Source organism: Drosophila yakuba, chromosome 3L (assembly GCF_016746365.2).
Source record: "Drosophila yakuba strain Tai18E2 chromosome 3L, Prin_Dyak_Tai18E2_2.1, whole genome shotgun sequence".
Classification (NCBI taxonomy): Eukaryota; Metazoa; Arthropoda; class Insecta; order Diptera; family Drosophilidae; genus Drosophila; species Drosophila yakuba.
Genome location: NC_052529.2, coordinates 4,339,745 through 4,353,551, shown reverse-complemented (window position 1 = coordinate 4,353,551; position 13,807 = coordinate 4,339,745). Strand labels below are relative to the sequence as shown.

General features: G+C 40.0%; 1 protein-coding gene across 18 annotated transcripts in view; it reads left to right on the top strand.

Annotated features, from left to right (window-relative positions):
• LOC6532841 (protein nutcracker) overlaps window positions 1–13,807 on the top strand; it is a 96,521-nt gene that overhangs the window by 69,000 nt on the left and 13,714 nt on the right. The window lies entirely within an intron of this gene.

Sequence of the window (13,807 nt, the reverse complement as noted above, 5' to 3'; positions counted from 1 at the left end):
CTCAAACCCACTCAATGGCTGTGCGATGAAACATTGCCCTGGACATTGCAGCATTTTATGGCGATGGCAATAAAGTGTGTTATATGTGAACGAGGGCGGTTTGCTGGACGCGTGAGTGGATTGGGGAATGGTGGGCGTGGTCAGCCATAAAGAGGAGCCACGGAATTGCAGCTGCGTCCAGTTGGCGGAATGAATTGTGGGGTGGTTTTTACGGGTGGCGATGCGATTAGGCTTAAGCCTGCAACTTTATTGAAAACTTTTATGGCCAACAGAAGCTGTGCGCTTGTTGTATCCATTTTAACGTAGAGACAAAGAGCTTAAAGTGTCGATCAGGAGCGCTGCTGCATTTGATAGTTTGTGGAGGGTCCTTAAAAGTGACTGTGCAACTTTAGTTTCGTATATGGAGTTACTCTCTTTAATGAGTCGCTGTCATGTGATAGCCAAAATGGCTGGAATATTGGGTGCTTTAATTGTGTTTTTCCATTAACAACATTAATGCGAGTTGCATAAAATAAATTCGTTTTAATACTTATATAGAATATTTCATTTAATAAGCTTTATTCATTTCAAGTTAATTAAATGCAATTAAAGTCGGAAAAGCACTCATTTTATTCACGCAGAAACCTCTTGTGCGCAACTTCATTACCAATCAACGTTTTGCCGTGGCAAATATTAACAGCCACTTGTGTCCGTCACATATACTCGTATTCTGAACCTGATTCTGATTCCGATTCCGATTCAGATTCAGCCAGATCCTGCGTGTAACGAAGCCCCTTATTGCCAGACTGATTTATTCAAGTGTGTTTGTGGGTCTGCGGCTCCCTTTTGCGAATGATACTCAATAAGGCCATTGAGGCCGATATGCAAATGTTGAACTTCTGCGCTGAGTGGCAAAGAGGGCGGGGCGCTGCAAGAAAGTGTCAATAAAAATAAGTTTCAATGCAATTGCCGCCGCCTGCGAGGTGGGATTGGGATGTATTCCGATCCGATCCTTCGTCTTTAGTTCAACCAAACTCCTCCCATTTGATTGCATTTGCTCTGGCAGCCAGGAATGGCATATTGAGCCGGGCAAAGTTGCCCTGCAGGCAGATGAAAACGAGAATTGCATATTGTGTAGGTGCATTGGGGGATTTTTGAGGAAATGGCATTCGGCTTTTGCCAAGAATTGTCGCTATGAGTTTGATCGATTTGGGGGTGCACAATTTGCTCATAATAAAAATTGTATGCTTCGTTCGTGTATATTCCTGAAAATTGTTCACTGCGCACTGAAAGAAAATATTTGAATGGAAAGCATACAGCATGGACAAGACCGAAGAATTTCAATTTTACTTTTCAAATGAAGTCTAGTGTTTCAGTTAACACACCCACTTTGCTCAACTGTTCTCATATCTCAAACGTACTAGTTTCAGTCATGAGTTGGATAATTTCTGTGTTCCCCATGAGTTGCATAAGGCCATTTGGAAATTGAGCTCCGCAGTCTTGTGCCAAAACGTGTGTGTTGGCAATTACCAGGTTTTGGCATGAGTTGGCCAGATTTTCGTGCTTGTGCTTTTGTGCTTGTAAGATGCTGCCACAGAATCTAATTCCGCAGAGCAGGGCCTTCATAATGGATGGAGGCGACTATGGTAAATGGGAAATGGAAAATGGTAAACGGAAAATCTATGCCACAGGCGGCGGCAAGCGAAAGCAGCTCTGCTCTCTTCGCAAACTGCATGTTATGAAATATTCAATCAAAATAAACAATTTTCAAGCCATAAATCCGACTAGCAGTCAAGGTTTGCTTGCAGTGCCAACTTTTGCATTCAGTCAGTCAGTCAGCCAGTCATTCAATTCAGTTCATATCTGAGACACTCATTACATTATTAAAATATTTTGATTTTGTATTCAGCTTACAAACTCCTTGCACCGGGGCCAGTTAAACTCTAGTTGCTTTTCCAATGACAGGGAGGCGGAAAATTCCGGGAAAAGCAAGTTGGTTGCATGAGCGCAAACTTTTGCAATTTTCTGGCATCTGAAAGATGAAGCATGATTCAAATGAAAAGGAGGTGGGCGGAAAATAAAGTCAGTAGGTTACGGCGAAAATTTAGGAGCTTCAAGAAAATGCAGTTTGAATGTTGGGCCCCAATAAAATTTAACAGAAAAGAATTTAAATCAATGTAGATTCCCCTTTTCCATTGCGCAATCCAATACAAATCTGTTATTTTCTTAGTTCTCTTTTCCATTGCCGAAACTTTGTTCACAATCAACTTTAAAGTGCCGCAGCAATTTGGATCATTTTGTTGCCTTTTAAAAGCCATTTAAATTTCCTTTCCCTACAAGTATCGACCCTCGAAACATTCTATTTAATGAATTTTCACACCATTAATAAACTTTTCCTTTAGAATGGAGTGACCATCCAAGTTCGCTAGTCGGAATTAATTGGCAATTAATTGAAAGTTGTCCAAGTTTTGGTAACTTTGCAAGAACGGAATTTGGCCCACATGTTGTAACGCTGAAGAAAGCAAAACCCGAACATCTCAAGGTCTTTTCCCCGTCGAAGAAGAAATTGCATTCTGCAAAAGTCCTCGAGGCAATTGCTAATGTGGCCTGCAACTTTTAGCCCAAGTGGGGAAAACTTTATTCCGCGAGCATTACGTAAAAGGGAGCGAGTTAATAATTAAATGCATAAGTGCGAGCTGTTTTCTTTTTTATATATATTTTCACTCCCATTTCTGAGGCCTGGGCGCGTTATAATCCGCAAACATTAACACTGCGTCATCATCAGGAGAGTGGGCTGCGGAAAAGTGTGCGAAAATACGAGGAAAACTCTTCTCATCTGGGTGGCAAGCAGAAGCTGAAGCTTTTAATTGAATGCGTGACTTGTTGAAACTTTTTGTGATTTTGCCAGAAATGAGGTGACGATTTGTGGGTGGTAAGCTGCTTTGCTGACAGTTTTTGGCCTGATTTGGGTGGCCTTCGTATAAACCGATTAAATGAGGCATCAAATGTGCTTTGTGGCCAAGAAGAAACGAGCTTTTAATGAAAATAAGCTGATACCGTAGCTGTACTCGCGATTAAATTAATTGCTTTAATTGTGTCGATTAAAAGTTAATTGCATAATTTTAAGACAGGGTAATTTAGGTTCTTAACCAAATTAAATTCGCTTTACTAACTGCTTTATTGTCTTCTCTTGTTTATTTTCAGGTGAGTTCCGGCGAGCAAAAACCATTGAAAATCTGTGGGTAAACTTGAAAAGTGTTCTTTCCTTGCCATTTTTGTTTGCATTCATACTTATAATCAATCAATAAGTGTCGCAAACTTGCTGCTATCAATTCGAAATGCGGCAGCGTAATCAATTATCTGCCACGACAAAGTGGGGACAACTATCGAATGAAGTTTTCCCCTTAACGAGAAAATGAAAAAGTGCCAGCGATTCTCTGCCTCCGTCTCACTGATATAAACAGCAAAATGCTGAAAATGTCGAGCGAAAGTAATCTAATAAAATTGTTTGGGGTTTGGCAGGCAAAGAGAGCTTATTTATGATCTGCTGAATTTCGCAGTACGAGCAGCTATTTCATGTGGAATATCTGCTGCAAGCACTGCAACTATTTGCTTAACAATTTCAATGAAAATTACTTCCTGGCCGGGGAGGAATTGAAAACAAAATGTAGCATACTTTTTTGGGCCAGCACTTTTATTGAACATTTTTGGGTTTCGCAGCTGCTCTGCAATGCTACACACAAAAAACATTGCAAAATGAAATTCATTAGTAAAATTAAAAGAATTTAGTTTGAAAACAGATATTATATCTTTTCTCCATTAATTATTCCTGCATTTAGTGTTATTAATAATAGCCTCGCATATTGCCATATTGTATCATTTATTTTTTTGTTGTGTGCAACTGATTTACATAACAATTTGCGGGTTGGCTTTGCGCCAAAAAACTGCAGTTGCGAACAAAAAATTGAATGCAAATTCGGTTTTGTTTGCTGCATTCCACAAAATATGTAATTAAAAATCGTTTTCGAGTACCAGTGAAATGGGACAACTTTCACGCACTTTCCAATGCGGCACGTGGACGCAGTGAGGCGTGCTCGTGTGTGTTTATCTGGTCCTGCCGCGTCCTTGCACACCGCAAAAAAAAGGGGGGCAAAACCCAAAAGGGCGAAAGAAAAGGGGCAGCGGCAGAGATAAGCGGGGAAAATGTGGGGAAATGAATGCGGGGGAAAATCAACTTCCGGCGCAGGAAAACTGAGCCAGCAGCGGCAGCAGCAAGTGGCAAGTGCAAGGTCAACTTTGTTGAAGGACAACCGCCTGCCATCATCAGCAATCCACGCCCCGTTTTCCACTCTTCTTTCGCCCCAACCCCCCGCTTTTTCCGCCCGCCCCCCCCCCATTTCCGCAAACACAAAGCGCAATTGTCGCGTTCTGGTTGCCGTATTCGCTGTTTGTATTGTTGTTTGCCTTTCCATGTGTGCACACTCTGGTGTGTTAGTGTGTGAGTGTGTGTATGGGGTTTGGTTGAAAGTGGGTGTGTTTGGCATGTGCCTGTGTGGTTGTGTTTACTATTCTCTTGGCTGTGACGTTTCATTTCGTTTCGTTTAACGTTGTGCGGTTTTTTAGCGCACACTTTGCGCTTAATTGCTGTTGGCCAATCCAAGGCGATTTTTTATTAGCCATTTTTGGTAAATGAAAAATAAGGTTTTAGAGAAGATTTTTGTTTTGAAAATCGATGGTTACATATAACAACTGATTGGGTAGTTTAGATTTGTGTATCTGCTCCTTTTAAAGTGTACTTTCTCGACTCTTTTTGCTACGAACTCATTCCCATTGTTGGTTTACGCAAACAACTTCCCCGCCATTTCACAAATTGCTATTTTTCTTTGTTCCCACTCACATTTCGCCAACTTGGCTTTACATAATTTTATTTTTTATTAAGCAGTGGCAACAAAGGATCCAAAGGCGGCAACAAGTAAGCAAACAATCAAGCAAACGAACCGCACTGATGACCCAGCCATGAACCACTAATTTTCCTCGCATTTATCAATGTTGGAGCCTGTAGTCCTTGTGCTGCCTTCTCCACTTCGTATAATTTGCCATGGCGCATAATTCAAATTTTCTTTTGCTCCTGCTGCTGCCAGGATTGTTAAATAATTCAATGCTAATCTTTAAATTAAAATCAAACTCCGACCATTAGGAGCAGACGAGCTGAAATGCGTTTGCACTTGCCAGCCACCCGAAAATAAGAGGAAAATTTCTACTACATAAATAAAATGAAATAAAATTCTTCTATTAGCTGGCGCGCGTGTGTGTGTGTGTTTTGTTCCTTTTGTTGCACATGCCAGTGAAAATTTTATTTACTAACGCTTTACGCTGAACGAAGGTTTTCCACGCTCCACTGCAATTTTGTTGGTGTCTGTGTTTTTCGCTTCTGCATAAAATTTTCACCAGCTCGCGTTGAAAAACAAAATGCGGGTGGAAAATTCATGAGGCGTGGCTGGCTGACTGGCTGTTTGGTTGGTTGGTGGGACCTTTTCCACCAAACACCACAGCTTTTCCTTGATTTCTTTTTTTTTTTTTTTTTGGCATGCCTTCACCAATTTTCGTTCAAAATTTGCAAAATGTTTGGCCTGTGTGTTATGTAATGGTGGGTAAATGTGTAAAGTTTGCACTCACTTAAATAGATGCCAGAGAATCATATCCTGGCTGCGCATAGTGTGCAGGATCTGCCGTGTCAAACTAATGCCCAAAGTGTGACACAATGTGGGCGTGGCGAAATTAAAAATTCAAATGGAAATGTGCTGTGGAGAAGAAAAATGGGAGGAAGAGCCGAAAGGAAGCGCCGTTGAAGTGGGTGGAAGCAAACAAATTAAGGACTTCCTTGCTGAAGAATTTCCTCCTTCACTCCTGATGACTTGGCACCACACCGTACATCCTTTTTCTCGTCCTTCTTTCTGTAATTTATTTTAATGCAAACGCCTTTACTGGACTTTGCATGGGTTAGTCGTAGAGATGTGAGTCAGTGGTTCATCGTGTCACGGCGTTCCTTTGAAATACCTAATGAAATAATGTAGTTATTCTCTGATTTGTCAAATTGGATTTCATAAACAGAATTAAAGGTATATTTTGTGGTACTAAGATGAATGATAGCGTACTCTTTTCTATTACTTACTTTCTTAACTTAATAAGAATGATTGATATTAATGTCTTGCTCACGTTACCAGCTCTAGTTTAAATTGTAATTTCCGGCTTCTCAAATTCTACTTCCTTTTGGACTTTCTCTAGGCTCTCCACTTCCAGTTTACTTTGTATGCCCAGCAATTTCAAGCTGGGTCTACCTTAGTATTGTCCTTTTTTCATTTGCTTTTCGAGAGTCACTTCAAAGTTGTCAAAAGGGTATTGCACACAAAGCCGCTTATGGAAGAACAACAAGTGAAATAAATATTGTTAAATAACAAAGAGTATATGTTGGAAAATACACTTATTTCGCCGAGCCCGCAACTTCAACAGAAACTAGCTGAAGCCGATTTTCAGCTTTTGGACTTTGAGAAAGGAAAACTCTGGGAAAATCTGGGAAAATCTGGGAAAATCAGAGAACAGGGCAGAGGAGCATGACTGGCAGACGACGGTGGAGAAGCCATAAAATTTATTGCTCACCTTGGACGTGGGCGCAACTCAGGTTTAATTAACCCTTTTGCACAGTGTCCGCCTGCGTTGAGATACAAAAGGAAGCCCCAGGATAGGCTTTTAAATAAAAATATATAATAAAAGGCTTAGCGCAGTAAAGCCTTTTACTGATTTCGTTTATCTTTTCTTTTTTTTAGGGTTTTCACGAGTTTTTTAGTCGTGGTTCTGCGGCTCTATGCTCTCGTTGCATAATAGTCAGTTTCTTTGTGTGCTTAAGCACTGTAAAAAAAAAGTTAAAACAACTAAAGTATAATTACTACGCTATAATGTGAATCGTATTATCAGTAATGAACAATTTATTTTATATGTGATTTAATAGTCTATCAATATTAGTGAATCTTTAACAGCTTTTTTCTCTTTTTAAGGACGAACCTTGCTCGTTTTCAAGGTCGAATTTGGACGCATAAAAATGCAGTTGCCTTGGTTTTTAGCTTTTTCGCTTTTTGTGGCTTTGATTTTGGCCAGTCCTTGATCTTGATGGGAGGTCACGGGAAAACGAGGACCCTGACTATCTGGCTTTTCCCATTTCCCATTTTTTGTGCTGCCGCTGTGTTGGCTGTCATCATTATCATCCGGACCCACATCAGAACAGGCCACATATCTGTCCCGCTTGTTCGCCTTTATGTGACTAATGACTGTCAAGCGTTGACTTTTGGCCAGAAAGTTGCTCCTCCTCGTTGGTTAACTAACCACTCATCATCGTACTCAACTGACTTTCCTCCATCCCCCCCCGCTTTTTTGCATGCCACATTTCGTTTTGATTTATGGTAATTTATGTACGCATGTGCTGCCATCGGTGGAAAGTATCTTGAACAAACTAATTACATAAATCCACAGGACCGGCATGTCCCATGTCCTCAGGTTATCAAGTAATTAAGCTGTTATCAAAGTCGTTCCATGGAAAAGTTCTTGGAATTCAATTAGGAAACCGATGAGAAAGCCGAGCCGAGTTGAGTTGAGTTAGTCAGGTATTATTTTATTTCCCATTTGATTTGATTGATTGTGTCTTGATTGCACTTTGCTTAACTGTGCAAAGCTTTTCCATCACATCATTGTAATTTACTCCGAGTGGCGATAAGAACACATTAGCCTGGCAGATTATGTTGTGATTGCGTGATCAAGGTGGATTGTATTTGGCCAGCAAAATTGCTTTATTTCTGGAATGAATGGCAAATGCGTGCGTGGGTCTTGCCCAAGATTATTCAACAAAAAAAAAAGTACATTTGGTTGCTGTGGCAATACTTTTTTAATGAAATATTATTCAGGAAAAAAGAAATGGTATGGCGTGTTAATTCAGCTTAATACATTTCAGCTGTAACTGAATATTTCACACACATTTTTCTTTTGGTAAAATAAATGCATGTTGTCAATTTGCCATGGCCAGATACAATGTATTCGCCATTTCCTATAGTTTAACAACAGGCACTTTGGCAAAGATTTATTTATCTGTCGAAATTCCAATCGAATTAATTTTCCCCCCATTTATTCGCCAATCAAAATTTACTTTGGCTCGGCGCAGATAAATCTCAAATCCCAAATGCTGTCCGTGGGACGCATTTCCGCACATTTGCAGCGTCAGGCTAACAAAATACAGATTAGGTCAAAATCTGGTGGCGATTGTGAGTGTGGATGGGAAAAATCGGGGAAACGCTGGACGTCATCAACTGGGATGACGCCCTGCCATCAGTTGGCCAAGAAAAACAAACAAATCGAGTGGGACAAACAAATTTCCAGCCGTTGTCCGCACATGCTAAGTCTAAAGCTAATCCTAATGATGATGGTAATGGTAATGATAATGATGATGGCGGTGCTGATGAAGATAAAGATCATGATGGGGATGCCACAAAAATGTCCAACAAAAATAAAGAGGGAAAGAAAAGATACAAACTATTTTTCAGACGACCTTCACCCAATCGCTTGTGCTGAGTTTCTCGGCATTTTTTGTTCTATGCTTTTTTGAGTGACGCGGAATTTTAATGAACTTCACCTTCAGCAAGGCGAAATGTGTTGGCAATTTGTTGCAATCTTTACATGTTAATGAACTGTATACGAGTTTTTCTCTCTCTCTTTGCAGAGAGATATATATGATACATATGTGTATATTTTCTATTTTTGGCCCAGAACAACAGTCTCTTATTTATTTATAACGTGTTAATTTTGGTTGCGAGCTTAATGAATATTATAATTGTGGCGACTGCATGTGACACATTGACTCATTGAGCGGGAATTTATTCTCTTGGCTCTTCTGTCTCTGCAAATGTGAAGTGATTCATTTCGGTGAAAATTCTCAGGCGAAAATTCTTTGACGCCATCGAAATAAATGTTGTCTCTTTTCGCGCAGTTTTGCTGTCTTCTTATATTTTTCAATGTTGTTTCTTTAATGTGCGGACATAATTCATATGTTTTATTTCGCTGGCTTAAATTCCGAGCAGCCGTATAAATATATTTGTTGCCATTTTCCAACGCTTAACGACTTTAAATAAATAGGAAAAATATGTAAATATATACATTCTAGATAAAACCGGTTTGGTTTTTTTTAGGTCAATTCCTAAACATAGTTTAAAGTATATAAGAAAATGTGTATAAAGTGTTAGTAAATTCATTCGTTCTGCTATATTGCTTTATTCCTATCCTTTCAACTCTTCCCAATGATTTAGAGGGAAAATAATAAACATAATGAGCTCCGCCGATCAACAATTGTCCCTCTAAACCCATAACAATCAATCATATTTCATGGCATCAGCTGATGACAATTCGGATGCCAAATACTCCTTGAGTTACATAGGACAAAGACTGTTCCACTTTCTACCATCAATCATGGTAGTCAGCAGCTTGCCCTAGAGAATTGGAAATCCTTGGTCTGCCCGGGAGCTTTAATTTATGTTTATTACTTTCACTTTTCCTCAAAGCGCCAGCAGAGGAAATGGCAGTAAATTATTTCATTTTAATTATGTCGTTTTGACCGAAAATGCCGCTCAAGTTCTTGTCAACAGATTTCTTTTTAGCCACGTCCAAGCAAGAAAATAAAAGATGCGAAAACAAAACAAACACGAAATCACCAGCATAATGATGACCTTGGAGGCATCCGCTGCTGTTTTTGGCCAAAAGTGATGGCTAATTTATTGCAAGACTCTAACGCCTGCCGCTAAAATGTTTTATTCGGGGCACTTCCGCTGTCAATTAAAGCAATTTACTGTCCAAGATGCCACGGTATATATATATATAGCCTTTAGGGCAGAACGATGCTATGCATACTTCAAGCGGTAAATGCTGAAACTAATTGCTCTGCGACAGGCGCAACACATGGCGTATGATTAATGTGCCCAACAGGGCGCTTATCATTTTTTTTCCTTCCTCTTCTGATGTTCTTGCTCTATAATAAATAAAAAAGGGAAGAACTGAGTGTAAGCTCTTCTTCGTGTGTGACCTTCAGCTATTGATTGAAGCCAACGCCCTTAAACATATTTACAGCTCATAGGATGAGGGACAATGGACAAAAAGTAATCCTGCCATAAGTGGAATTCCTCGAAAAACTTGTTACCTTGGATGGGAAAACTGTGAAATTTAATGAAATAACCTACCTAAATCGTTGGAATACGTAGAAACAAGGCTTATTGAGTTGGGAAGCGAGTTGTCTGAAGCAAGCAATTTGTCTGCTCAATTTCGATAAGGACTGCCGAAAAGTTAATACACTTACGGCAGGCTAAATCGAGTTTTTAGTTTCTTAAACCCTAGCCTTAAAATAAAAGTTTAACTAAATCGATTATATTAAATGAAATTTTTTGTATAGCTCAATTTTTTAAGAAAGCTTTGATGCTGCCGATGTTCACAACTAATAATTTGTACAATTTCCTGTGACGCTATTCATAGAATCTCGACTGTACACGAGATTGTCTTTCCGAGCGGAGAATGTAATCATAATTCGGAGTATGCGTTAAACATAACAAAAAATAGCTCAAAGCACGTACGAAACACAAACACACACTGGGAAAACTCTTCTCATATTGCTGAGTTTTCCGCAAGGGAAAGAGAAATACTGCAAAAGGGAGACGGCGACAGACACACACATACCATTGTATGTTGGGGGGGGGGAAGGGGATTTTTCGTGGCCGGGCTAAGCGTTTTTCCTGCAGCAGCTGAGGCTGTGTGTTATTTTGTTGTTCCAGCAATTGGGTGTGAAAAGCTTTTGGGGGCCTGTTTGCCAGCGAGTGTGAGCTCGAGTTTTAGTCCGCAAATATGGCCGTGGGCCAGGGAAACTCGTTTGCCAGTGCTAAAGTGACGTTTACTGTTACTCAACTCAACTCAACTCAATTCGCACCACGTGGCCGTGCAACCCAGAAACCTCGCCGAAAACCAGCAAAACCTCTTGCCAAAAAGTGTGGAAAAGACCTAGAAACGGGCATTTAAGCCCTTCGGCACTTTCCCTTTGCCAGCTAGCTCGTTAATGTGCCTAGTTTGCCCCAACTGTGTCTTGTTTTCTTGTTCCTACCCCGTCTTAGCCCTTAGCCGCTTAGGGGCTTTCATTAAATGTAAACTCTAGTCTAAGCATTTCAGAAATCGTGTAAAATGAGTGGAAGACACCCGTGTATTGGTTGCCCCAGACAACAAATCCAATTTGATGAGTTTCCCCACTTTTATTTCTACCATATTTCTCTACCGGCTTTGCGGACTTTTTAAGACGATTTGGGCCCGATGTCTAGGAGTTCTCTTTGATGGAAGTGATCTGGTGCACGGAGGTGCTCGACCTATGACAGGTGATTGTGTCGAGTTGAGTGCGTAATCTCGGTTGTTTGCTAGGTAAATCTGGGAAAACGTCTTAGGGTTCGGTTCAAGCAGCTGTGCTTGATTAACGAATTAACTTTAAAAGGTGTCACTTTGACAAGCTACAAGTTGATTTGGCACTTGGGTGCTGGAGAAAATCTTGTGGCCGATGCTTAATATAAAATAGTAGCTATTATTACATTTCGGTGCTTTCCAGGATTGTATCTCTGGTTAAAAAAAATGTATATATATTTTTAGCTTGGTAACAACCATAGGAACCTTTTCTGGTTCTTGAGATATTTGAAATAATTTATCAAAGAAAATCACTTAATTGAGTTTGGCCCACGCTTGACAAGCAAGTGTCAAATGTTCTTCAGCTGAGACGCAAATGATGATGATGGTTATACATTAGGACTTAATGACAGTTGACGCTCGCTGCAGTTCATTTCGCCATACTATATCCTATTTTCTTTGATTTGGCCGCGAGAACTTGTCGCTGGTATTTTGTTTAATGATGGCCAGAAATTAATGTCGCATTGTCGCTTTTAAATTCCTATACATTCTGTGGGGCGAATTTTTATTTTCCAATTCGAACGGAAAATATATAAGAATGTGGGACTATATAACGCAACAGATTTATGAGGCGGCAGCAAGAAAATTTTAGCTGATACTTTCTTAATTCGATAGATGAAATCAGCACACAGTTATGCAGGGGGAGAGAAAATAAAAATAAATATCGTGTATAAAAATGAAAACAAATGAGCATCGGAGAGCCTAGAAAGTATTAAATAAATCCATTTAAAAGGTCGGACACTGCAAGGTGCGTAAATCTCTCTCTTTTTGCACGATTTATGGAGACTCGAGGCAGAAATTGTTGCATATCGTAAAAAATGAGGCTGGTAACAAAACGAGAAAGCATAAATAACATTTAATTTTTCGTGAACTCGGAAACGACCCCGACAAACGGTGGAAAGGGAAAGGCCAAGGGATAGCAAGGGAAAGCCACCCAAAAGTTGATGAAAAACCGTTTCGACAGCACGGCCCGCATAAGGAATTGGTCGAGAGAGCAAAATAATGCCATAAAAATAAAAATCAACAACGTGTGCGAGTCAGAAACGAGAAGCGAGTCCGCAAAAAAGTTATGCCAAAGTTGGTGAACCAAGTTCGAAACTGCAAATGGGGCTTTCCAATGCGGTTTTCCAACATAATCAAAGACTACAACAAGTGCGGGGAAAAATCGGAAACTTTACGAGCCGCACACACTCGACACATGGACAGCAGTCCCTCCTATTCCTACTCCTCCTCCTCCTCCTCCTATATTGCCACGCCCACTTTTCCAGCCCACACACACACGCACGCCACTGCGGTGTAAATTTTATAGATGCGCCCAGAAAAGTAGGCAACGCCAAATGGCATAAAGCGGCGGAGAAAGCGGAGAAATTGTGGGTGAGAAAACACAGAATTCCAATTAGAGATTGGGCTGGGCGCAAAAGTCCTCATCGAGAAACGGGTATTCCATTTAATTGGAATATACCACTGACTTTGGTTGCCATTTGCGCCAAACTTAACTTTTAATTGGACATTTTTTTAAATGCTTAAATGAGAAAAAGTTGCGCAGACTAATGTAAAATTCTAAAAATCATAAAAAATTACATAACAAATAGCATTTAAAGCAAGTATAAGCATTATTCAACAGCAAACGCCACTCGCAAGTGTACAAATAAACAGTTCTATATATAAACGAATTTATTCAATGAAAATAAATAGATTTGTCTGTTTTTAAGCATCCGCTAAAGCCGATAGCATTTTGTCGGACTCGAATACGGATTCCACCCACTTGAATTGACCATCAATCGTCACCTCCGAATTTCATTTCATTATTTTCATTGCGATGACAAATCTTTGGCAAAGAAATTTCGTTAATGGGGAAGCGAATAAAAAGTAAAGAAATGCGAAATTCTTTCTGCCCGTGGGCCGAAAATTTCGGATAGACTGATGGTTATGTTTTTGTGGCATTCGACCTTCACCTTTGTGTACATTTCAATGGGAGGTGAGGAATTCGCTGGGTGGGTACTTGGTACTGGTGCAAAAGTGAAAAAGTGAAAAACTCAAACATTATTCAACTTAAATGTTACATCTCGTCCCGCTGCGTTTGCCATTTGGCTTATAACAATTGCCGGGGTAAACTTAATTTATTTTTAATCGCCTTTTAATTTGGCGCTGCTGCATTGTTTTGTTTACTTTGGATCGTAAAACTTTTAATTGTTCGCCCAGGTATTTGAGCTTCGTGCCTTTCAGCCTGCTGTTTGATGTGTTTATTTTTGCATTAACCTGCTAAATGGCAAACGCATTTCAATCTCGGCCAACGAATTGTGGGCCA